At 50.9% G+C, this 25485-nt stretch overlaps 1 protein-coding gene across 1 annotated transcript in view; it reads left to right on the plus strand.

The window, feature by feature from the left end:
- Positions 1–6659: 6659 nt before the first annotated feature.
- Positions 6660–25485, plus strand: part of LITAF (lipopolysaccharide induced TNF factor) — an 82523-nt gene continuing 63697 nt past the window's right edge. The window contains exon 1 of the mRNA XM_025371576.1: positions 6660–6741. The gene's annotated coding sequence lies outside the window, so the exon portion shown is untranslated. The remainder of the gene's footprint in view (positions 6742–25485) is intronic.

Consider the following 25485-nt stretch of genomic DNA (forward strand, 5'->3'; position numbering starts at 1 on the left):
GGTGTGTCCTGGACAAAGGTGAGCCAGGGTGGAGGGCGTAAGGGAGGGGAGAGGGAGAGGAAGCACGGGAACCATCATGAACCACTGCAGGGGTTGGCTCTGGCTGGAGGGCTGGTTGCAGACATCGCCCCAGCGTTGCTTGGTATCTGCATGCATGCATGAATGTGTGTCTATGCAAGTGTTTGCGAAATCACTGTGGGTGCATCTGTCTTTAGGCTCTGAATATGCATTTGTGTATCTGTGTAACCACCTAATGGATTCATTTTGCCTACTGCCCAGATAGAGCCAATTTATCATGATGGGAATTTGCAAGGGAGAAAGAGTTTAATTCACACAGAGCTGGCTGAATGGGAGACTGGAGTTTTATTTTATTTTATTATTTTGAGATGGTGTCTCACTGTGACACCCAGGCTGGAGTGCAATGGTGTGATCTCAGCTCTCTGCAACCTCTGCTTCCCAGGTTCAAGCGATTCTCCTGCCTCAGCCACTCGAGTAGCTGTAGCTGGGATTATAGGCGCCCACCGCCATGCCTGGCTAATTTTGGCATTTTTAGTAGAGATGGGGTTTCATCATGTTGGCCAGGCTGGTCCTGAACTCCTGACCTCAAGTGACCCACCACCTTGGCCTCCCAAATTGCTGGGATTACAGGCATGAGCCACTGTGCCTGACTGAGACTGGAGTTTTATGACTTGAGTCAGTCTCCCTGAAAATTCAGAGGCTAGGGTTTTTCAAGGATGGTTTGACTGGCCAGGGAATGGGTGCTGCTGATTGGCAGGGGATGCAATCATAGGGTTGTGGAAAACGGTCCTCATGTGCACTGAGTCCTCAGTGGATTGTCAGAAATGCAAAAACCTGAGAAGACGTTTCAAAAGGCTGACCTTAGATTCACAATAGTGATGTTATCTGCAGGGGCAATAGGGAAAGTTACAAATCTTGTGGCCTCTGGAATAATGGCTGGTAATCATGTATGTCTATAGCTTAGCAGAATTTAGCTTTCTCTTATTTCTTAGCTTCGTAACCTGGTGGCCTTTTGTTAGCTTCACAAAGGCGGTTGTGTTTGGAGGAAGGGAATCATTATCATTAAACTATGCACTAAAAATAAAAGTTATCACTTAAACTATCAACTAAGTGTTCCCCAGAGTTAGTGTGGCCCAAGCCCAGGAATGATGAGGAGCAGTTTGGGGGTGAAAGGCAAGATGGGAGTCAGTTAGATCAGATCCCCTTCACTGTCACAATTTTCTCACTGTTATAATTTTTGCAAAGATGGTCTCATCTGTGTGCATGTGCGTATAAGTGCCTGTGTCTCTGCATGTAGGTACTGGGCGCGTGGCTCAGAAATGCCCCTTATGTCCCACATGTCTGTGTGTCTATTTGTGTGTGAGTTGTTGAGGTTCCGCATGTCCCTCTGCATGTGTCTGTGTATCGCTAAGTGGCCTTACACATGTCTGTGTGTGTGGTGCTGCTAATCACAGCAAACACATACGTGGCACTTCCTGTGTTCCAGGGTTTGAGTGCTATCTATGCATCAACTCAGTTAATCCTCACAACAACCCTTTCAGGTGGGTCCTACTGTTACCAGAAAGGGGTCCTGATCCAGACTCCAAGAGAGGGTTCCTGGGTCTCGTGCAAGAAAGAATTCAGGGCAAGTCCGTAAAGTGAAAGCAAGTTTATTAGGAAAGAAAAGGAATAAAGAATGGCTACTCCATAGACAGAGAAGCCCCATGCAAGGGTTGCTGGTTGCCCATTTTTAAGGTTATTTCTTGACTATATGCTGAACGAACGAGGGCTGGATTATTCATGCCACCCCTTTTCAGACCATATAGGGGAACTTCCTGACATTGCCATGGCATTTGTAAACTGTCATGGCGCTGGTGGGAGTGTAGCAGTGAGGAAGACCAGAGCTCACCCTCGTCGCCATCTTGGTTTTGGTGTGATTTAGCCGGCTTCTTTACTGCAACCTGTTTTATCAGCAAGGTCTTTAGATCTGTATGTTGTGCTGACCTCCTATCTCATCCTGTGACTTAGAATGCCTAACAGTCTGGGAATGCAGCCCAGTAGGTTTCAGCGTCATTTTACCCAGCCCCTATTCAAGATGGAGTTGCTCTGGTTCAAACCCCTCTGACATGACTATTTGCAAATGAGGTGAGGGAGGCACAGAGAGGTTGAGTAACTTGCCTGAGGTTGCAGAGCTGAGTTTGGAGCCCTGGCTGGCTTACTCCAAGGCAATACTCAGGCTGTGCCACTTCCCTGTTCAGGTGGCCCTGGGCTGCTCCAGGTCCATGGGGATGGGGGCACCCTGGGAACAGGTCTACCCATCTTGCCTCCAGCGTGATGTGTGCTTGTGTGGCCAGGCATGTCTCTGGTTCCTGTGTGCCCGTGTGTTGGGGGATGCACTTATGTGTATGCAGGGGTGAGGGAGCTGGAGAGACCTCCTTTCCCAGGCCCCAAAGTAGGGCCTCCAAGAGGATCCCTGGGGTACAGGATCCCAGGCCGTCCTTTCCTATCTAAGACAGCAAATCTCTGGAGTGGCCGCCAGCACAGCCCTCCCAGCCCCGGGCCTCAGAGCTGGCCTTTGTTTCCTTCACTAGGGGGCTCGGAGCGGGGTGGGCCTCTGTGGAAATTCCTGTGGAATTCCAGGCATTCGGCAGAAGAAGGACGAGGAGGCGGCACACGGAAAACTCTGACCCATGCGGGGGCTGAGGGCACCGCATAGTCATGTGCATGGGGGCTGGACTCTTTGTTCTCAGAGCCAGCAGAGCCAGTGGCGTTTGCAGAACCGAAAGAAGGGCCTGGGTGGTGTCTGCCTTGGGCCTGGGGTCCAGCCAGCAGCTCTTCCCCTGGCTCTGGCTCGGTGGGGCTTCCTCCAGATGGGGCCAAGGGATCCCACATGCCAGGGAGCTCAGACCAGAGAGCCTGCAGGGGCCGGCTGGCAGTGATCTGCTCTGGGCCCACAGAGTGAGGCGTAGCTGTTTTGTTCTGAGCTAGGACCTGCGGGAGCTTCCCTGGGCTGCTTCCTCCTTTGTCAACAGGGTTTCCAGCAGAGAGTGGAGTATGGTAGCTCTCTCTGTCCCTATCATCTCGGTGCCTCCTTCACCTTCTCTCCAGGGTTGAGCCAATCGTCCTCACATTTCTCAGTGCATGGGGGGTGGGGAGGGTGGGCAGCAGATTGCCTAATCATGTTCCCCAGCACAGCTGTAGTGACTTGATAATGACGCCTCCCCCAAAAGACACATCCGCGTCCTTACTCCCAGCACTTGTGAAAGTGATCTGATTTGGAAGTAGGGTCTTTGCCAGGCCGGGCGCAGTGGCTCACGCCTGTAATCCCAGCACTTTGGGAGGCTGAGGCGGGCGGATCACGAGGTCAGGAGATCAAGACCATCCTGGTTAACATGGTGAAACCCTATCTCTACTAAAAATACAAAAAAATTAGCCGGGCATTGTGGCACGCACCTGTAATCCCAGCTACTCGGGAGGCTGAGGCAGGAGAATAGCTTGAACCTGGGAGGCGAAGGTTGCAGTGAGCCGAGACTGTGCCACTGCACTCCAGCCTGGCGACAGAGCGAGACTCTGTCTCAAAAAAAAAACAAAAACAAAGAAACAAAAAAAGAAAAGAAAAGAAAGAAAATACGGTCTTTGCAGATGTCATCAAGTTAAGAATCTCGAGATGAGATCATCCTGGATTTAGGGTGGGTTCTAAACCCAATGACAGGTGTCTGCCTAAGAAAAACGAAGAAGGACCTTTAAGCTACAGACACACGGGAGAGAAGGCGCCATGTGGTGACCGGGCACCGTGGCTCACACCTGTAATCCCAGCACTTTGGGAGGCTGAGGAGGGTGAATCATTTGAGCCCAGGAATTCGTGACCAGACTGGGCAATGTAGTGAAACCCCTCTCTACCAAAAATACAAAAAAATTAGCCAGCTGTTGCGTGTGCCTGTAGTCCTGGCTACTTAGAAGGCTGAGGGTCACCTAAGCTCAGGAGGTGATCATAATCTTCTTTATAGTCATACCCATCATAATTGGAAGCTTCGGGAACTGACTAGTACCCCTAATAATTGGCGCCCCTGACATAGCATTTCCCCGTCTAAATAATATAAGCTTGATAATGACTTTCAAAGTAGCACTCTGGTCGAGGCCAGACTGCCTGTACCTCCTGCCAACTTGCTCCTCAGAGAGGACCCAGATTTGTGCCCCAAACCAATCGATTGGTCATGCCAGTTGGGAGTACTTTTCCATCCATACGGGCTGAGGCTAGGAGGGGAAGTTGGGGAAGCCAGGACTCCCAAACACAGAGGTCTGGATCCCCCCAAGGCCAGGGGTCTGGTTCCTATCTGGACTCTCATGACCTCCATTCTGCCGGGGTCCTGTGTGCCTGCCTCGCACTCGATGAGAAGGAGCAAGACCTGACCCAGGTCTTGACGCCACTGCACTCCAGCCTGGGCAACAGAGTGAGAGCCTATCTCAAAAAAAAAAAAAAAAAAAAAAAAAGGCCATGTGCAGAGTGATGCAGCCCCCTGTCCCAGGATGCCTGGAGCCATCAGAAGCAGAAAGAAGCAAGAAAGGACCCTCCTCAGATCCTCCAGGGGGAGGTGGTCCTGATGACATTTTGATTTCAAGCTTTTAGACTCTAGAACACAGAATACACTGCTGTCGTTTTAAGCGCCTCAGTTTGTGGTAATGTGATAATTGCAGCCCCAGGACATTGATACCTCACCTGTAAGCAACTTCTCCTGCAGTGCACTTACCCCATGGCAACCTGGTTATTTATTTTCTGCAGCCCTGAGTCCAAACCCCAAGTCCACCACATGCTACGGGCAGGTGACTTTAACTTTGTTAAGCTTCGGTTTCTGCAAATGTAAAACAGGGACAATAATATCAAAAATAAGCAGACAGTGCTTAAATGAGTCGGGTGCAAAGAGAAATGATTGCTATTATCGTGGCTACTGCTACTCACGGGAGGCTACCTCTTGTCCATGCGTCAAAGGTAATGGCAGGCCGGGCACTGTGGCCCATGCATGTGATCTCAGCACTTTGGGAGGCTGAGGCGGGAGGATCACTTGAGGCCAGGAGTTCAAGACCAGCCTGGCCAACATAGTGAGACCACCCCAACCCCTGTCTCTAGAAAAAAAATAAAATAAAAACATTATCTGGATGTGGTGGTGGGTGCCTGTAGTCCCAGCTATCTAGGAAGCTGAGGTGGGAGGATTGTGGTGAGGCTGAGGTGAGCTTTGATGTCACCACTGCACTCCAGCCTAGGCAACAGAATGAGACCCTGTCTGACTACCAAAAAAAAAAAAAAAGTTGGCCACGGACAGGTAGGGGAAGGCACTGCCACCCGAGAGACCTGAAGCTGTAGAGCAACAGGGACTCCCGTGTGCCTGAAGCAGGCGGGGCACAGGAGGTGGGTCGTGTGGTTTGCAATGAGGCCCAAGGGGTGTCCCCACCAGATCAGGGCCTGTGGAAGGCTGGGATTTGTCATCAGGGCTTTAGGACATCATTGGCGAGTTCGAAGCACTTTCAAAGTAGCACTCTGGCCAAGGCCAAGGCCAGACTGCCTGTACCTCCTGCCAAGTTGCTCCTCAGAGAGGACCCAGATTTGTGCCCCAAACCAATCGATTGGTCATGCCAGTTGGGAGTACTTTTCCCATCCATAGGGGCTGAGGCTAGGAGGGGAAGTTGGGGAAACCAGGACTCCCAAACACAGAGGTCTGGATCCCCCCAAGGCCACGGGTCTGGTTCCTATCTGGACTCCCATGACCTCCATTCTGCCGGGGTCCTGTGTGCCTGCTTCGCACTCGATGAGAAGGAGCAAGACCTGACCCAGGTAGAAGTGCACTCAGCGCCTATGGGTGCTGGAATGAGTTCAGGAAGACACCCGAACTCCTTCTCTTCCCTCCCCAACACCTGGCGACTGATGGTAAATCTCCGACCATAGAGGCCAGGCCTGTGACACTTGGAGATGTTTGCAAAGTCATGATTCGTTGAGTACTTGCCATGCGCCGGGCTGTTGGGGAAAAAGCGCCTAGCACATGGCCATGGTGATCCGTACCGCACCCCATGAGCTGTGCGCCCCTGGAGCTCCACGCAGGACACTTGAGTCAACCCAGAATCAAGATTCGAACCCAGCTGCCTCTGCCTCTGAAGCCCTGGGCCCTCAAGCACTGAGCTCGGGAGTATCTCTTTAATTCTTCCCACCCCGGCTGCAACCGGTTCACGAGCTCCCTCCCCAAAAGCAGGTGTGCAGCCAAGAAGAGGAAGGAAGGGGCCGGCGGCTTCGAGTGTAGCCGCACACTGCTCACAGCTGTTTCCCACCCCTCACTCACCCTTCTTGGCAGCCCAGAGGGACCGACTGACCGAGGACAGGTCCTCAGCAGGGCCCCCTTGCCTCCGGGCAAGACTGACTCAGAAAACTCATGCTTCAGACCTGCCCTGGGATCAGGTCTCCAGCTGGGACCTGTCTGCTGTTCTTCCTCCTGCCCCTTGTCTCCTTACTCCCCTCTTCCGAGAACCCTCACTTCCAGAAAACCACATGCACCCACATCTCCATCCCAGGCTCTGCTTCTAGGGAACCTCTACTAGGATGAGGTCATGTCTGACTTCCCGGCTGAGTGCCTTCCCCAAAGTCCTCAGTGTCCTGCAGACAGAGCCTCCTTCCCTGCGCTCAGCCTTCTGAGCCTTCCTCATCTGATGTCTGTGAAGCTCCCTTTGCTGCTGAGGTCCTGGGTGCCAGCCCAGCACTTGGTAAGAGGGGGTGAGGCCGGGTGCCGTGGCTTATGCCTGTAATCCCAGCACTCTGGGAGGGTGAGGCGGGAGGATTACTTGAGGCCAGCAGTTCAAGGCCAGCCTGGGCAACATAGTGAGATGCCATTCTCTAAAAAAACTAAAATAGGCTAGGAGCGTTGACTCATGCCTGTAATTCCAGCACTTTGGGAGGCAAAGGCGGGCAGATCACTTGAGGTCAGGAGTTCGAGACCAGCCTGGCCAACATGGCGAAACCCCATCTCTACTAAAATACAAAAATTAGCTGGGCATGGTGGTGTGTGCCTGAAATCCCAGCTACTAGGGATGCTGAGGCAGGAGAATCACTTGAACCCGGGAGGTGGAGGTTGCAGTGAGCCGAGAACACGCCACTGTACTCCAGCCTGGATGACAGAACAAGACTCAGTCTCAAAAAATAAAAAGTAAAAAAAAGAAAAAATAACAGCTAGCCGTGGTGGCACATACCTGTAATCTCAGCTACTTGGAGGCTGAGGCATGAAGATCCCTTGACCCTAGGAGTTTGAGGCTGCAATGAGCTATGATCGTGCCACTGCACTCCAGCCTGGGCAACAGAGCAAGATCTTGGCTAAAAGAAAAAAAAAATTAGAAAAATACAAAGGGTCAAGACCAACTTTGCCTTTTCCCTTTGAGTAAAAGCCCTTTCAGTAAAAGGGCTTTTACTCAAAGAAAAAGCCCTTTCCCTTTCAGTAAAAGCAAGATCTCCGGATGTCTCCTTGTGCGCTGAGAGCATCTACTGGGTGTTGATCTGGGTTGGGCGTTCTGCAAAGTGTTTACTTGGAACTCTAGAAAGAGTTCCCAGGACTCTTAGCTAGAAGAGAAAGGAGAGAAGACACGCAAACATGGAAAATCTGGGGCGGCCCCGGGTATAGCGAGTTATCTGGGGCCCCACCAACCTCAGGGCTGGTTGGGGCTGGGATGAGTCATGGCTGTTGGGCAGGGTTACCTGCTTGAGAAACGAACCAGGTCTTATTTGGGTATTGATTCATTACAACAGAATGGGAAGTATTTTTCCCTTCCTGTGAATCTTTCAAGGAGCAACTGTGTCTTTGTGTTCTGCAGGACTGTGCTTGTTTTGGGCCAATGAAGAATCACAGGCTTTTTTTTTTTTTTTTTTTTTTTTTGACAGAGTCTCACTTTGTCGCCCAGGCTGGAGTACACTGATGCAATCTCACTGCAACCTCCGCCTCCTGGGTTCAAATGATTTCCTGCCTCAGTCTCCCGAGTAGCTGGGACTACAGGCGTGTGCTACCACGCCCAGCTAATTTTTGAATTTTTATTTATTTTTTGAGATGGAGTTTTGCTCTGTTACCCAGGCTGGAGCACAGTGGCACGTTCTCGGCTCACTGCAACCTCTGCCTCCCGGGTTCAAGTCATTCTCCTGCGTCAGCCTCCAGAGTAGCTGGGGCTACAGGCGTGCACCACCATACTTGGCTAATTTTTGTATTTTTAGTAGAGATGGCATTTTGCCATGTTGGCCAGGCTGGTCTCGAACTGCTGACCTCAGGTGATCTGCCCACCTCTGCCTCCCGAAATGCTGGGATTATAGGCATGAGTTACCGCACCCAGGCCTTGTGTTTTTTTAAGTCTAGTACATTAGTCAGGATGAATAGCAGAATGCTGCAAAAACCAGAATCCCACTGGAATTGGCTTATGCCATTGCAGAATGTATTGTGTCACTGGGAAGTGGGGAGGGCAAGAGCTTCAGGCCTGGCTGGATCCAGAAGCTCGGACCATGCTGTCAGGGATCTGTCTCCATCTCCAAGCCCTGCTGTTCTCCATGTTGGATTCATTCTCCAGTGGGCTTGCTCTACCTGCTGGTAAAGATGGTGCCGGACAGCTCCAGGCTTTCATCTCACCAGCCTTGTAAACAATTCGTCTTATTCAAGGAGCTCCAGCAAGGGTCTTGGGGTTGATTGTCACTGGCTCAGCTTGGATCACATGCCCATCACTGGAGCAATCACTGAGGCTCAGGAGATGCTGGGTAGCGACTGGCCAGCCTTGGTCATGTGCATGACACAGCCCCTGGGGCTAGGAAGGAGGGACGCATCTGCAGCAAAGGTAAGAGAGGCCGTCTACACCTGGGTTCCTAGGGGGATGGGATCAGGCTGGAAGAAGCTTGTTTAGCCAGGCTTGGTGGTGCATGCCTGTAGCCTCAGCCACTTGGGAGGCTGAGGTGGGAGGATCACCTGAGCCCGGGAGGTAGAGGCTACAGTGAGCCAAGATTGTGCCACTGTGTTCCAGCTTGGGTGACAGAGCAAACCCTGACTCAAAAACAAAAAAGAAGCTTGGCAGGGGGTGTCTGGGAAGGTAGGCATCTGAGAGGCAAGGGCTTTCCCCCTGTAGCAAGGGGGGCTCGCTCCGATTCCATCCGGCTTAAAGAAGCGAAGTTTCCATGGAAGAGTAAAGATACTGAAATGTAAGACGCATGAAAAAATCAAAGTGGAGAGGCCCTTTGTAGTTGACCTAGAACCATGTTATACGTGATGCATTAGGTCAGTGTTCAGGGTAACACTTTTCTGCATTAAAATAGGAAATAGAAACATTTTGGATTTTAAAAATAATTTGTCAGCTGTGCGTGGTGGCTCACACCTGTAATCCCAACACTGGGAGGCTGAGGCGGGCGGATCTCTTGAGGTCAGGAGTTTGAGACCAGCCTGGTCAACATGGTAAAATCCATCCCTAATAAAAATGCCAAATAAAAAAAAAATCGCCCGATGTGGTGGCAAGTGCCTGTAATCCCAGCTACTCAGGAGGCTGAGACAGGAGAGTCGCTTGAACCCAGAAGGTAAAGGCTGCAGTGAGCTGAGATCACACCACTGCACTCCAGTCTGGGTAAAAGAGCGAAACTCCGACTCAAACAAAACAAAACAAAACAAAAATTGTTTCGGCCAGGTGCAGTGGCTCACGCCTGTAAATCCCAGCACTTTTGGAGGCCAAGGTCAGTGGACTGCTTGATCTCAGGAGTTCAAGACCAACCTGGGCAACATGGCAAAATTCCCTCTCTACAAAAAATACAGAAAAATTAGCCGGGTGTGGTGGTGTGCACCTGTAGTTCCAGCTACACGGGATGCTGAGGCAGGAGGATCACTGGAGCCCAGGGGGTCAAGGGGGTCAAAGCTGAGGTGAGCAGCTCCAGCCCAGGCGATAGAGTAAGACTCTGTCTCAAAAAAAAAAAAAAAAAAGGCTGGGTGCGGTGGCTCATGCCTGTAATCCCAGCAGTTTGGGAGGCTGAGGCAGGCAGATCACAAGGTCAGGAGATCAAGACCATCCTGGCGAACACAGTGAAACCCTGTCTCTACTAAAAACACACACAAATAATTAGCTGGGCGTGGTGGCAGGCACCTGTAGTCGCAGGTGGAGGCTGAGGCAGGAGAATCGCCTGAACCCGGGAGGCAGAGGTTTCAGTGAGCTGAGATTGCACCACTGCACTCCAGCAAGACTCTGACTCACTGTATAAAAAGAAGTTTTTTGTTTTGTTTTGTTTTTTAAAGTAAAGTAGTGGGATCTTTCTCATAAGCATTGGGGAACTAATTCATACCATTTATTGGAACAAGTCCTAATTTCTGGAACTTTCATCAGTCAGCCCAGTCTCTGGAACTCCTGAGAAAGTTACTAAGCGCATGGGATCTGGAATTGACTCCCAGGTTCAAATCCTGGCTCTGCCACTGTTTAGCTGTGTGACCTTAGGCAGGTCACCCAACCTCTCTGTGGTTCCATTTCCTCATGGGCACTGGGGATCATGAGGTTTCCTGTCTCGTAGGACCATTGTGAGGATCCGTTGAGGCTCCAAGAGCTCAGGGGACTTGTCTGTGTCTCAGGGCTGGAGTTAGAACTAGCTTGGCTGACTCCAAGTTCTGAGCTCTTTCTGTCTCCAGCGCGGGCACACGGCAGTGGCTCATTGACTGTAAAATGAATGAATAAATGAAAGATTAAAAGGGAAGGTTGATCTCTTTCTGCTCTGATTTCTGTCACTGCATTCCTTCAGCACACAACCTAGGGGAACTCAGAGTTTCCTAAGAAGCCTGTCTTAGATTTCGTTCCCCTAGAGGCTGATACTGAGACAGAAATTTGGGCACAAGTAGTTTATCTGGAGCCAGGCATGGTGGCTCACACCTGTAATCTCAGTACTTTGGGAGGTGGAGGTGGGCAGATTGCTTGAGCCCAGGAGTTGAAGACCAGCCTGGGCAACATGGCGAAACCCTGTCTCCACTAAAAATGCATACGTGAGCCGGGAATGGTGGTATGTGCCTGTAGTCCCAGCTACTCAGGAGGCTGATGTGGGAGGATTGCTTGAGCCTAGGAGGCAGAGGCTGCAGTGAGCCAAGATTACACCACTGCATTCCAGCCTGGGTGAGAGAGTGAGACCCGGTCTCAAAAAACAAAACAAAACAAACAAACAAAAAACGGTTATTTGGGAGGTGATCTCGGGAGACACCATCATCACACCAGACCACATTGACCTTCAGAGAGTCATGGCCACTGCTTCATCTCCACCCTCCAAATTTCACCAGTCTTCCTCTTTTGGACAACTCTAACCGGAACCACATGGGGAGGGAGTTCTGGGAAATTGAGTTATCAGCTTCGATGAGTTGACACAGCACAGTTCACGCCAGCAGTTCGTTTTACCTTCCTGGGTCCTCCAGTCTAGAGCTGGTTGGTTGGGACACCTTGGGTCTCCTTCACGTGACCTCTCACCCTCCTGGGGGCTCTTTGCCTTCTTGTGGGGTAGTCTTATGGGGCAGTCTCAGGCAGCATGCCAGGAGGGTCAGAGTGGAAACCAAGCCTCTTAAGGCTTAGCCTCAAAATTTATAGTGTCACTTCCACCATAGTCTATTGGTCAAAGCAAGTCTTGAGGCCACCCAGATTTGAGGGGTGAGGAAATAGACTCTACCTCTTGACGGGAAGAGTTGCAAAATACTGTGGCCATGTTTTTCATTTTTAGTTGATCACACTTCCCTTCCTGAAGATGTTTACTGCAGTCTGTTGGAAATGTATCATGATAAATCTATAAACATAGGGTGACAGTGAACATAAATGGAGCCCCTCTAGAGATGTGCAGTGCACAACCTGTGCAACTGTCACGGCAGCCTTGCTGTGCAAGATGTCGTGGGACTCACCTATTCTTCTCACATGCCCCACTTTGGTAGGCATCTGTTATTTTTGAATGTCAGCATCTAGTGCTCCTTCTGAGGACAGTAAACTACCCATCTCCATTTCTATTCTAGTGAGCCTGACAGTCTCAGACTCCAGGGAGGGGCTTGTTATCATGAATTCTATCGCTGTAACCATAGATATTGACCAGAGGATTGGCACGTGACCCACACTGGACCAGTGAGATTCAGTCGTGGGATTTTGGCTGGAACTATTGGAAAATAAATATTCTCTAGGCCGGGCGCGGTGGCTTAAACCTGTAATCCCAGCACTTTGGGAGGCCGAGGCAGGCGGATCACAAGGTCAGGAGATGGAGACCACGGTGAAACCCTGTCTCTACTAAAAATACAAAAAATTAGCCGGGCACGGTTGCAGACACCTGTACTCCCAGCTACTCGGGAGGCTGAGGCAGGAGAATGGCGGGAACCCAGGAGGCGGAGCTTGCAGTGAGCCGAGATCGCGCCACCACACTCCAGCCTGGGCAACAGAGCGAGACTCTCTCTCAAAAAAAAAAAAAAAATTATCTTTCCACCAAAAATGTTTAGTTGGTTGGGGATAAGGCTGGAACTGCTGGAGGCCCTCTTTGCCCCTCTGAGGGAAAGGCCTACCTGATAATGAATGATATAATCACAGAGGAGAGCAGAGGCAAAAAATGGAGAGAGAGAAATTATTTATTTATTTTTTTTGGTAAAGATGGGGTCTTACTGTGTTGCCCAGGCTGGTCTTGATCTCCTGAGCTTAAGTGATCCTCCTGCCTTGGCCTCCCAAAGTTCTGAGATTACAAGTGTGAGCCATCACATCTGGCCAAGAGAGTGATTCTTCTTTTAAAAAAATTTAAAAAAAATTTTTTTTGAGATGGAGTTTTGCTCTTGTCACCCAGGCTGGAGTGTAATGGCACAATCTTGGCTCTTTGCAACCTCCGCCTCCTGGGCTCAAGAGATTCTCCTGCCTCAGCCTCCCAGGTAGCTAGAATTACAGGCACCTGCCACCACACCCAGCTAATTTTTGTATTTTTAGTACAGACGGGGTTTCACCATGTTGGCCGGGCTGGTCTCGAACTCCAGACCTCAGGTAATCTGCCCACCTCGACCTCCCAAAGTGCTGAGATTACAGGGGTGAGCCACTGCACCTGGCCGAGAGAGATCTTTTTTTTTTTTTTTGAGACAAAGTTTCACTCTGTCGCCCGGGCTAGAGTGCAGTGGTGCGATCTCAGCTCACCACAACCTCTGCCTCCTGGGTTCAAGTGATTCTCCTGCCTTAGCCTCCTGAGTAGCTGAGACTACAGGTGTGCGCCACCTTGCCTGGCTAATTTTTGTATTTTTAGTAGAGACGAGGTTTCACCATGCTGGCCAGGCTGATTTTGAACTCCTGACCTCGTGATCTGCCCGCCTCAGCCTCCCAAAGTGTTGGGATTACAGGTGTGAGCCACCACGCCCAGCCTGAGAAATTCCTGATGATGGCATTTGTGCTCCTGGATTCACCTATGCCTGAAGTCCTTACCACAGACTTGCCAACTATATGAGCAAATAAATTCCCTTTGCTATCTAAAAAATATATTCGACCGAGCGCAGTGGCTCACGCCTGTAATCCCAGCACTTTGGAAGGCCGAGGCAGGCGGATCACAAGGTCAGGAGATCGAAACTATCCTGGCTAACACCGTGAAAACCTGTCTCTACTAAAAATACAAAAAATTACCCAGGCATGGTGGCGGGCATCTGTAGTCCCAGCTACTCGGGAGGCTGAGGCAGAAGAATGGTGTAAACTCTGGAGGTGGAGCTTGTAGTGAGCTGAGATCATGCCACTGCGCTCCAGCCTGGGCAACAGAGTGAGACTCCACTACAAAAAAAAAATATATATATAAAATATATATATATATAAAATATATATATATTCATTATATGAAACTATACAACTAATTGGGTCATGATGACGGTTAAATGAACTAATGATATACGAAATACCTGGTTCACAGAGGCCCACGAAAGGTCTGCTCTGAGAAATTTCTTTCTCTTTCGTGAATGTAGCTCCAACTGAAAATCCACTAAGCGTATTCCACAGTTTAGAGCAGGCATGGGTGGGTATGGGCGGTTCAGAACAATAAACACAGAGAACTGAAATTTCACATCACCACCTACCCCTCCAGTATCCTTCAGGACACCTTGTATTCTTAATTTACATTCTGAAAAGACAGCAGAAAAGCAATGACTTTAAATAACCCCGTGAAACGGTGCAAAAGCAATCTCAAGAGATACCGTTTTTGTTTTCTCTGCAAGAGGAAAGAAGGGGGTTGTGTAGGGAGGTGGAAATCTGTAAAGACAGCCTCCTCCATCTGCACAGAATTAAAACGAAGTTCACAAGTGTGCGGTCTAGAAGTGACTCTCCCGCGACTGCTGCCTCTTCCCTGGGGCACTCCAGCTGCCCCGGGTTTGTTTTCCCTGGGCCTGAGCTCAGATGTCAGGCAGGCAGAGGGGTCTTGGGATATCTCTCCACCCAGGGAGCAGGGGGAGGCCGCAGGCGGCTTGGGGTCTGCGTGTTTGAGAAAGCGTTCAGACTGTGTTTACTCTGGGTCTCTTGACAGCCCGAGGGCGGCCGTGCCAGGCGGTCCAGATGCTTCCAGCTGGGGTCCCATGAGCAAGCCACACGGCCTGGTTTATGGTGGTACCTCCTCTGGGCTGTCCCCACCAGGCTGCCAGGGCGAGTCTCCCAAGCACACCCTCTGTCCACATCCCCACTGCCTCCACCCTCATCAGCCACCAGCAGCTCTGAATTGGCAAGGCCAAGGGCTGGAGCGGGCCTGCAGACATGTTTTGTTTCATTTTGTTTTGCACTGTTTAATCTGAGCTGGCAATGAACCCTCAGAAGGTTTCACGGGAAACTTTGGATCTTGGTTTCTTTTGGAAAAAAATGGGAAGGTCTTGCCTTCCCACCCAGCAAAAATGGGCTGCAGAGATGTAGCAGCTGGTGTCTTATGTTAGTTTGCATTGCCTCAGAGGCTCTGAGAGCAGGATCTTAGGATCTGGGCGCCAGTGGTTTACTAGGCAGGGGATCTCAGGAAGCACTCACAAGCAGCTGGGAAGAGAGTCCGGGCAGGGAAGGAATCAACACATACTACAGAGTGTCAGGGAGCTGGCCCCTCTTGTGGGCAGCTGGGGCTGCATCCTGCCGGGGACTTCAGGGGAGCTGTGTAGAACACGGGTTGTGCTTCCTGAGGGGTAAAGGGGGCTGGGATGTTTTCTTCTGACTCCTGTCTATCCTTGGTGGAGGGCTGCTTCTGGGGGGAGTTAATATCAGTCTGTTCTGCACGTAGGCCAGGAAGAAAACTTCAAATAGAAAGTCATGGGTGGGCCAGGTTCGGTGGCTCACGCCTGTAATCCCAGCACTTTGGGAGGCTGAGGCAGGAGGATGGCTAGAACCCAGGAGTTAAAGATCAGCCTGGGCTACATAGCAAGACCCCATCTCTGCAAAAAATATAAAAATTGGCTGGGGTTGGGTGCAGTGGCTCATGCCTGTAATCCCAGCTCTTTGGGAGGCCGAGGTAGGCGGATCACCTGAGGTCGGGAGTTCGAGACCAGCCTGACCATCATGGAGAAATCCTATCTTAAAATACAAAATTAGTTGGGCGTGGTGGCACATGCCTATATTCCCAGCTACTCGGGAGGCTAAGGCAGGAGAATCACTTGAACCTGGGAGGCGGAGGTTGCGGTGAGCCGAGATTGCGCCATTGCACTACAACCTGGGCAATAACAGTGAAACTCCATCTCAAAAAAAATATTAACTGGGTGTGGTGGAGTGTGCCTGTAGTCCCAGGTACTCAGGAGGCTGAGGTGGGAGGATCACCTGAGCCCAGGAAGTTGAGGCTGCAGTAAGCCATGATGGCACCACTGCACTCCAGCCTGGGCAACAGAGTGAGAACATCTCAAAAAAGAAAAGTCACAAATGGCGAGCCAAGCGTGCAGTGTTGACATGTCCTGGAGCAGCAGCTGCTGAGGGAGATGTGGGCGGGACCATGACAGTGCCTGCTGCGCCTGTTACATGGGGCCTTGCCCTTCAGTTTGTCACAGTCCCCACCACTCCCTATTGTCTGTCTCCGTGACCAGAGGCTGAGAATAAGTTCCTAATATCGTCATACTTGTGCTGCCAATTCTTTCCACAGAATAGAAATGACCTATTTTTCCACATCACCTTCAAAAGTGGGAAAGTGGGCCGGCCTCAGTGGCTCACGTCTGTAATCCCAGTGCTTTGGGAGGCTGTTTTAGGCATTCTTGCATTGCTGTAAAAACATGCTTGCGACTGGGTAGGCGGGTGCGGTGGCTCATGCCTGTAATCCCAGCACTTTGGGAGGCCAAGGTGGGCGGATCACGAGGTCAGGAGATCGAGACCATCCTGGCTAACAGGGTGAAACCCTGTCTCTACTAAAAAATACAAAAAATTAGCCAGGCGTGGTGGTGGGCGCCTGTAGTCCCAGCTAATTGGGAGGCTGAGGCAGGAGAATGGTGTGAACTGGGAGGTGGAGCTTGCAGTGAGCTGCGATCGTGCCACTGCACTCCAGCCTGGGCAATGGAGAGAGACTCCATCTCAAAAAAAAAACAAAAAACAAAACAAAAAAAACCCCAAAGAAAACAAACAAAAAAATACCTGCGACTGGATAAGTTATAAAGAACTGAGGTTTACTGGGCTCACAGTTCTGCAGGCTGTACAGGAAGCATGATGCTGGCCTCTGTTCAGCTTCTGGAGAGGCCTCAGGAAGCTTACAGTCATGGTGGAAGGCAGAGGGGGAACAGTCATGTCCCATAGCGAAAATAGGAGCAAGAGAGAGTGTTGGGAGGAGGGCCACACTTTTTTTTTTTTTTTTTGAGACAGAGTTTTGCTCTTGTTGCCCAGGCTGGAGTGCAACGATGCGATCTCGGCTCACTGCAACCGCCGCCTCCCAGGTTCAAGCGATTCTCCTGCCTCAGCCTCCCTAGTAGCTGGGATTACAGGCATGAGCCACCACGCCTGGCTAATTTTGTATTTTTAGTAGAGATGGGGTTTCTCCATGTTGGTCAGGCTGGTCTTGAACTCCCAACCTCGGGGTGATCCGCCCGCCTCAGCCTCCCAAAGTGCTGGGATTACAGGCATGAGCCACTGCACCCGGTAAGAGGGCCACACTCTTTTAAACAACCAGATCTCCTGTGAACTCAGAGCAAGAGCTCACTCATCACCAAGGGGATGGCCCAAGCCAATCATGGGGGATCCACTTCCAGGATCCAAACACCTCCCACCAGGCCCCACCTCCAACATTGTGGAGGATTACATTTCTTCATTTCTTTTTCTTTTCTTTCTTTCTTTCTTTCTTTTTTTTTTTTTTTTTTGAGATGGAGTCTCACTCTGTCCTCCAGGCTGGAGTGCAGTGGTACGATCTTGGCTCATGGCAGCCTCTGCCTCCCAGATTCCAGCAATCTCCCTGCCTCAGCCTCCCAAGTAGCTGGGATTACAGGCGCCCGCCACCACACTCGGCTAATTTTTGTATTTTTAGTAGAGACAGGGTTTCACCATGTTGGCCAGGCTGGTCTTGAACTCCTGACCTCAGGTGATCCACTGACCTCGGCCTCCCAAAGTGCTGGGATTACAGGCATGAGCCACTGCACCCAGCCACGGATTACATTTCAACATGAGATGTAGTCTGGGACAAATATCCAAACTATATCAGAGGCCAAGGTGGGAGGATTGCTTGAGGCCAGGAGTTTAAGATCAACCTGGGCAACATAGCAGGACCCCATCCCTACAAAAGAAAAATTTTTAAAAAGTAATCAGATGTGGTGGCATGCACCTGTGGTTCCAGCTACTCAGGAAGCTGAGGCAGGAGGGTGGTTTGAACCCGGGAAGTCAAGGCTGCAGTGAGCTATGATCATGCCACTGCACTCCAGCCTGGGCAACAGACTGAGACTGTCCCAAAAAAAAAAAAAAAAAAAAAGGGAAAGTGGAATATAAGCCAAGAATGCCCTGTGGTTATAATCGTTACACTCAGCTTGCTTCTCCCGTTTCTGTCTCTTGCCTGACCCCTGAAGAGGACTGAGTTGGCAGCTTCTCGCCATAGGGTGAAGTGCACATGGGTCACATGACATTTAGGGCCTTTGGAGCACTGGCCTTTGCCTCATCATGCCATGTGGAGATGCGTCCTCTGAGCCCAGCAGTGCTGGGGTTTTTTTGTTTTTTGTTTTTGAGACGAAGTCTTGCTTTGTCACCCAGGCTGGAGTATAGTGGTGTGATCTCGACTCACTGCAACCTCTGCCTCCCAGATTCACGCTATTCTCCTGCTTCAGCATCCCAAGTAGCTGGGATTACAGGTAAGCGCCACCACGCCCAGCTAAATTTTGTATTTTTAGTAGAGAGGGGTTTTTGCCACGTTGGCCAGGCTGGTCTCGAACTCCTGACTTCAAGCCATCCGCCCGCCTTGGCCTCCCAAGGTGCTGGGATTACAGGCGTAAGCCACCGCGCTGGCAAGTGCTGGGTTTTGTTTTTTTGGTGTTTTTTGAGAATGAGTTTCGCTCTGTCGCCCAGGCTGGAGTTCAGTGGTGTAATCTCGGCTCACTGCAACCTCCGCCTCCCAGGTTCAGGCAACTCTCCTGCCTCAGGCTCCTGAGTAGCTGGGATTACAGCCACGCCCCACCACGCCCCACCACGCCCCACCACGCCTCACCAAGCCTAGCTATTTTTTGTATTTTTAGTAGAGACGGGGTTTCACCATGTTAGCTAGTCTGAACTCGAACTCCTGACCTCGTGATCGGCCCGCCTCGGCCTCCCCAAGTGCTGGGATTACAGGCGTGAGCCACTGCGTTCGGCCAGTGCTGGGTTTTTAATTTGCAGCTCTATGAAGAGCCCTCTCCCTACCCCTGTAAATGCTCCACCCACTGGGAGGCGGGGACAACAGCCACTAACTGGCTCCATGGCCAGAGAGAAACTATCTTGCTATTAGCCCATTGCACACAACGAAAGCCTAGGAAGCCCATCAAGCACACTGTCCATTCTGTGACGCCAACTGCATGGCCAGCAATTCAGTTGAGTTCGGACAGAAGCTGCCCACAGTTAGTGCAGACTGCACGGTCAAAGGGCTCAGTCCCACAGGACTGCTCCCACTTCAGACACCAGTGCAAATGGTGTCCCCAGGCTACCCCTACTTCTGCCTGGCTGATTACAAATTCAGGGCTCTCCTCCCGCCTTGCCAGGGGAGGCACCTGCTACACTAGTATTTCTGCCTGCAATCTAGACCAGCACAGTGGCAGAACAGAATGTCCCTTCCAAAGGGGAAAAAGTTTGGGCATAAATAGAGAGAAGAAACAAAAATAGCTGGAGGTAAAAGGGTGAATAAATAAATGGGTTATGGCCAGGTACAGTGGCTCATGCCTGTAATCCCAGCAGCTGAGTGGGGAGGATCACTTGAGCCCAGGAGTTTGAGACCAGCTTGGGCAATATAGTGAGACTCCATCTCTGTGAAAAAAAATTTTTTTTTAAAGCTGGTTGTGGTGGCATGCACCTGTAGTCTCAGCTGCTTGGGAGACTGAGGTGGGAGGGTCGTTTGATCTCGGTGGGGGTTGAGGCTGTGGTGAGCTATGATTAAGCTGCTGCACTCCAGCCTGCGTGACACAATGAGACCCTGTCTCAAATAAATAAAATGAATGAATGAATGAATGAATGAATAAATAGCTTACGGAAGGAAGGATATTTAATATTACATTAACACCTTCAAAGAGGCTTAGATCAAGAGATGGCATTGTCCCTTGGCTCAGTTACACCAGATGCCTGCAAGATTGAATCCATGTAGGCCAGGCACGGTGGCTCACCCCTGTAATTCCAGCATTTTGGGAGGCCAAGGCAGGCGGATCACAAGGTCAGGAGTTTGAGACCAGCTTGATCAATATGGTGAAACTCCGTCTCTACTAAAAATACAAAAATTAGCTAGGCGTGGTGGCATAAGTCTGTAGTCCCGTTTACTCGGGAGGCTGAGGCAGGAGAATCCCTTGAACCCAGGAGGCAGAGGTTGCAGTGAGTCGTGCCACTGCACTCCAGCCTGGGTGACAGAGCAAAGCTCCGTCTAAAAAAAATAAATAAATAAATCCATATATTGCTGGGACCGCCCCTGCTTTTGGAACTTGATAAGACAGAATGGAAGCCTGCAAGCCTGGGCAGCCTTACCCTAGGGGACATTTTCATACGTTTCATGGGATGGTGGACCATATCATTAAGGAGTGATGGGATTTTAGCAATGTGCTGGCATCTTTTTTATTTCTATTTATGTATTTTTTGAGTTGGAGTCTCGCTCTGTTTCCCAGGTTGAAGTGTATTGGTGTGAGCTCGGCTCACCGCAACCACTGCCTGCCGGGTTCAAGCAATCCTCCTGCCTCAGCCTCTCAAGCAGCTGAGACCACAGGCTTGCGCCACCACGCCTGGAGTTTTGTATTTTTAGTAGAGATAGGGTTTCACCATGTTGACCAGGCTGGTCTCGAACTCCTGACCCTTCAGGTGATCTGCCTGCCTCGGCCTCCCAAAGTGTTGGGATTATAGGCATGAGCCACTGCACCCTGCCAGCATCTTTTTTTTTTTTTTTTTTTTTTGAGATAGAGTCTTCCTCTGTTGTCCAGGTTGGAGTGCAGTGGCTCAGTCACAGCTCACTGCAGCCTCAACCTCTTGGGCTCAGGTGATCCTCCTGCCTCAGCCTCCTGAGTAGTTGGGACCACACGTGTGCATCACAATGCCCAGTAGATTTTTAAGAATTTTTGTAGAGATGCAGTCTTCCTATGTTGCCCACGCTGGGCATCTTTTGGCGTTTATGATCATCTGACTGTAAGGGATCTGTGTTGAAAGGCCAGAGGGTAGTCTGTGATATTGTGATACAACAGGAAATCTGTATTTGGTCTTTGCCTGAGATACCTGACAGAGCTTCTAAGATCCTTGTAATTTCCTGAGTGGCAGAGATGAGAGGTATATCTTTTGTTATTCATAATGAGCCCCTTTCTTTTTTTCTTTTTTGTTTTGTTTTGTTTTGTTTTGTTGAGACAGGGTCTCACTCTGTCACCCATGGCTGGAGTACAGTGGCACAATCATAGCCGACTGCAGCCTCAATCTCCTAGCCTCAAGCAATCCTCCCACCTCAGACTTCCGAGTAGCTGGGACCACAGTCACTCGATACCACGCCTGGCTAATTAAAAAAATTTTTTTCGTAGAGATGGGGTCTCACTATGTTGCCCAGGCTGGTCTCAAATCCCTGACCTCAAGGGATCTGCCTGCCTCAGCCTCCCAAAGCACTGGGATTCCAGGTGGGAGCCACGGTGTCCAGCACTACTACAGTTTATTATGAAAGATACAAACAGCCAAATGCAGAGGAGCATAGGGTGGGGTCTGGAAGGGCCCCGAATGTAGGGCCACTGTCCCTGTGGAGTTGGGGTGCCCCACCTCCCAGGTAGTGGATATATTTGCCAACCTGGGCACTCCCAGAAACCTATGTAGTGGTTCTTAGTAAGGTTTCATGACATAGGCATAATTGATTAAATCATGGCCATTGGTGATTGGACCTAATTCCTAGTCCCTCTCCCCTCCCCAGAGGTAAGGAAGGGGTGAACTGAACCTTCTAACCCTATAAGCATTCCAAAGCTGTCTAGGTACCCCCACACTGAGTCATCTTGAGTCATCTCATTAGCATACGAAAGATATTCTAATCACTGAGGAGGGTCCAAGGGCTTTAGCAGCTCTGTGCCAGGAACCAGTGACAGGGGACAAAGACCAAATAGATATTTTTTATTATACCACATAGGTCTTCACTTTTTTTTTTTTTTTTAATCACTTTATTCTTTTTTTTTTTTAAAGACATAGTCTCGCTCTGTCTCCCAGGTTGGATTGCATCGGTGCAATCTCGATTCATTCCGCCTCCCAGGTTCAAGCGATTCTCCTGCCTCAGCCTCCTGAGAAGCTGGGATTACAGGCATGCACCACCACATCTGGCTATTTATTTATTTGTTTATTGAGACGGAGTTTCACTCTTGTTGCCCAGGCTGGAGTGCAAAGGTGTGATCTCGGCTCACTGCAACCTCCGCCTCCCAGGTTCAAGCAATTCTCCTGCCTCAGCCTCCTGAGTAAGTGGGATTACAGGCATGTGCCATCATGCCCAGCGAATTTTTGTATTTTTAGTAGAGATGGGGTTTCACCATGTTGGCCAGGCTGGTCTTGAACTCCTGACCTCAGGTGATCCACTCGCCTCAGCCTCCCAAAGTGCTGGGATTACAGGCATGAGCCACCGTGCCTAAGGTCTTTACTGAGTGGTTGCCCATGCTGTTTACACCCCAGGGGAGATGGGGCTCTGGTGTCGCTTTTCTTCCTGGGATCTGCGTTCTTTCCTCAGCCGCTGTCTCCTGGGACTTTCCTGCCTCCTTTTCTCCCAGAGCCCCAGCTTGGTCTCTCCCTCCTTCCTTTGTTCATTCATTCATTCTCCCAGTGTGTACCGACTGGGCGTCCACCCCATGCCAGCTGCTGAGCTGGGTGCTGGAGAAGAATCTGTGAGTGAGGCACTCAGACCCGGCCTGTTGGGTTCGTGCCCAGCCCCATCCGCCAGCGGGCCGCAGGGTCCTGGAAGCCATGCATTCGCTGTCATGACAATCACTGAACTGACTCCCTGCTGTTAGAACTGCCTGATGTCTAGAACAGAGCTGGTCCGGCTGCAGGGTAATGCATGCCACTAGGCAAGTTTAAATGTTCTAGTACGCATATCAGAGGAAGTAAGAAGATATTTGTAACAGCTAAAAGGCGAAAAAAAGCCGGGCACACTGATTCATACTTGTGATTCCAGCACTCTGGGAGGCCAAGATGGGAGGATCCCTTGAGCCCTGGAGGTGGAGGTTGCAGTGAGCTGAAGTTTTGCCATTGCATTCCAGCCTGGGCGACAGAGTAAGACCCCGTCTTAAAAAAAAAAAAAAAAAAAAAAAAAAAGGGCTGGGCACAGTGGTTCATGTCTGTAATCCGAGCACTTCGGGAGGTTGAGGTGGGCAGGTCACTGAGGTCAGGAGTTCAAGACCAGCCTGGCCAACATGGTGAAACCCTGTCTCTACTAAAAATACAAAGTTAGCCAGGCCTGGTGGCATGTGCCTGTAATTCCAGCTACTTGGGAGGCTGAGTCAGGAGAATTGCTTGAACCCGGAAGGTGGAGGTTGCAGTGAGCCAAGATCATGCCACTGCACTCCAGCCTGGGCAACAGAGTGAGACTCTATCTCAAAAAAAAGGAAGAAAAGAAAGGCCTCTAGAAGGACCAGCCCTCTGACACTTTGATTTCGGACTTCCAGTCTCCAGAACTGGGACAATCAATTTCTGTTGTTTTAAGCCACCTAGTTTGTGGTCATTTGTCCCAGCATCCGTAGGAGGGAGAAAGGAGAGTGAGAGAAACTGGGACGTCCTTCTGAGCCTTCACAAGCCTCAGCTGCCCCATCTGTACAATGGGCATAACGGTTCCACTGTCGACTGGTGTTGCTGGGAATGAATGAGATGGGTCATGTGCAAATGTCCAAATCTCAGGGCCTGCCAGGGAACAGAGGAACCCCACAGAGCACAGGCATTGATCTCAACTGTCGGTTCCATTTTAGAGATAAGGAGATAAACATTCAGCAAGAGAAGTGGCCCGCCCGGTCATCTGACAGCATGTGGCAGGGCGAGGCCAGAGCTTGGAGTGTGAATCCTCGTTTCTGAGATATCCTTTCTGTCTGGGCTTTTTCCCAGCCACCTCCGTGCCCTTGGTTCCACCAGTGTGAACTGCCGAGCCAGCACACGCCACACCCTCCGTCTTGCTGTGCCCCCTGCAAGGACACCCTTCCTGCTCCTCTCCCACCTAACTCTGGCTTAGCCTTCAACAAGAGCCGCTTCCTCCTGGAAGCCTTCCCCGACTGCCCTTGCCCTCTGGGAGCTCTCCTAGGAGACCAGCTTGAATTAGCAGGGGCCCCACCCTCCAGGAATTGTCGGTTCTAGGGGAGACTGTGAATCACTGATCTCTTCAAGGTGGGGCAGGTCTAAACAGGCGGAACAACACACTCTGGCACCTCAGACCCGGCTGTGTTTGAATTACCCAGATGGTCAGGAGAAGGCAGTCCTGGGACCTGGTATCTGGCTGCATCGCTTATTCCCCCAGGTGACCCAGGAGCTCTGGTCTCTCTCTCAATGTACGTGTCCAGTCTCTCTCGCTTCATCCCATAGGGATCCAGAAGTGGAAACAAAAACTAGAGTGATCTTGAGGTCAGGAGTTCGAGACCAGCCTGGTCAACATGGTGAAACCCCATCTCAACTAAAAGTACAAAAACTAGCCAGGCGTGGTGATAGGTGCCTGTAGTCCCAGCTACTCGGGAGGCTGAGGCAGGAGAATCGCTTGAACCCAGGAGGTGGAGGTTACAGTGAGTCGACGTTGTACCACTGCACTCCAGCCTGGGCAACAGGGCGAAACTCCATCTAAAACAAACCCCAAAAAACAAAAACAAAAAAAATCCAAAGAAAAACCTAGAGTGAAGCACCCGACTGGCTGGCCTCACCCATCAGGAGGCACCCAGGCCATCGGCTGTGCCCCACAAGGACAACTTTTGCTGGTTTCGGAGGTCAGGATTCTAGGGGACACAGCAGGGTCCCACAAGCCTTCAGGAGCCATGGGAGACCCTGGGATGGTGCCCAAGAGCTTCTGGTGTAACCGAACTTTGTTCCATAGTGAAATCATTCCCCAAGAGGGCTGACTCATCCTCCAAACATCTCTTTTCAGTCTGTCCTTGTCCCTCCGCCCTTCTCAAGGACGTGGACAAACAGAGATGTCAGGGGAGAATGGGGTGAGGGCGTGGGTGGCCAGTTCTGGGCTGGGAGTGGGGTGGGAAGGTCTGCTGTCTCTGCGAGGGCTCCTGCCCGGACCTTGGTAACTTTCCATCCAGGTTCTCTGTGCACGTGAGTGACCTGAGCTGGGCTGGACCTGACCTCCCGCTGGCCGCATGAAGTGCAGTTTGTTCTAACCGCAGGTGACCCACACGAGGTCAGACAGCCGTTCCCACAGAAACCTGCTGGGAGTTGCCCAATAAGGCCCTTCCTTCCTCATTCTTCACCTGCCTTCCAGAGAGCCCAGGACAAGCCAGGGAGGGAGACACGTCTTCACCAACTCTCCAGGCTGCCCCCCAGGTGGTCCCATTTCACAGGAATGATGAGGACAGTGCAGCCAAAGGCCACAGCGGCTCCCAGGAGTCACAGAGTCCCTGGGCTGGGAAACGACCTGGTCTGACTCACTGGAGAGACCCCCGTTTTAGATCCGGGCTGAGCAAGCCTGGCACATGGTTGACTCTCTTAAGCTTTGGTGGTGTGGGCAGTGCCAGGAGATCCTTGGGCTTTGAGACCCTGTTTTTCCATCCTCTCCGTGACATGGCTGTGTGGGCGCCCACATATCCCTCTTTGCCAGGCGGGTGGTGATTTCAGAGCCCCGAGGGGAAGAAGGAAGCCATTAAGCTTCGTTGGATGGGAATTGTTGTCACACTCCATATCCTGTAGGACTGCACAGCAGTCAGAATGGGAGGGCCA

This window comes from Theropithecus gelada, chromosome 20, assembly GCF_003255815.1.
Source record: "Theropithecus gelada isolate Dixy chromosome 20, Tgel_1.0, whole genome shotgun sequence".
NCBI lineage: Eukaryota > Metazoa > Chordata > Mammalia > Primates > Cercopithecidae > Theropithecus > Theropithecus gelada.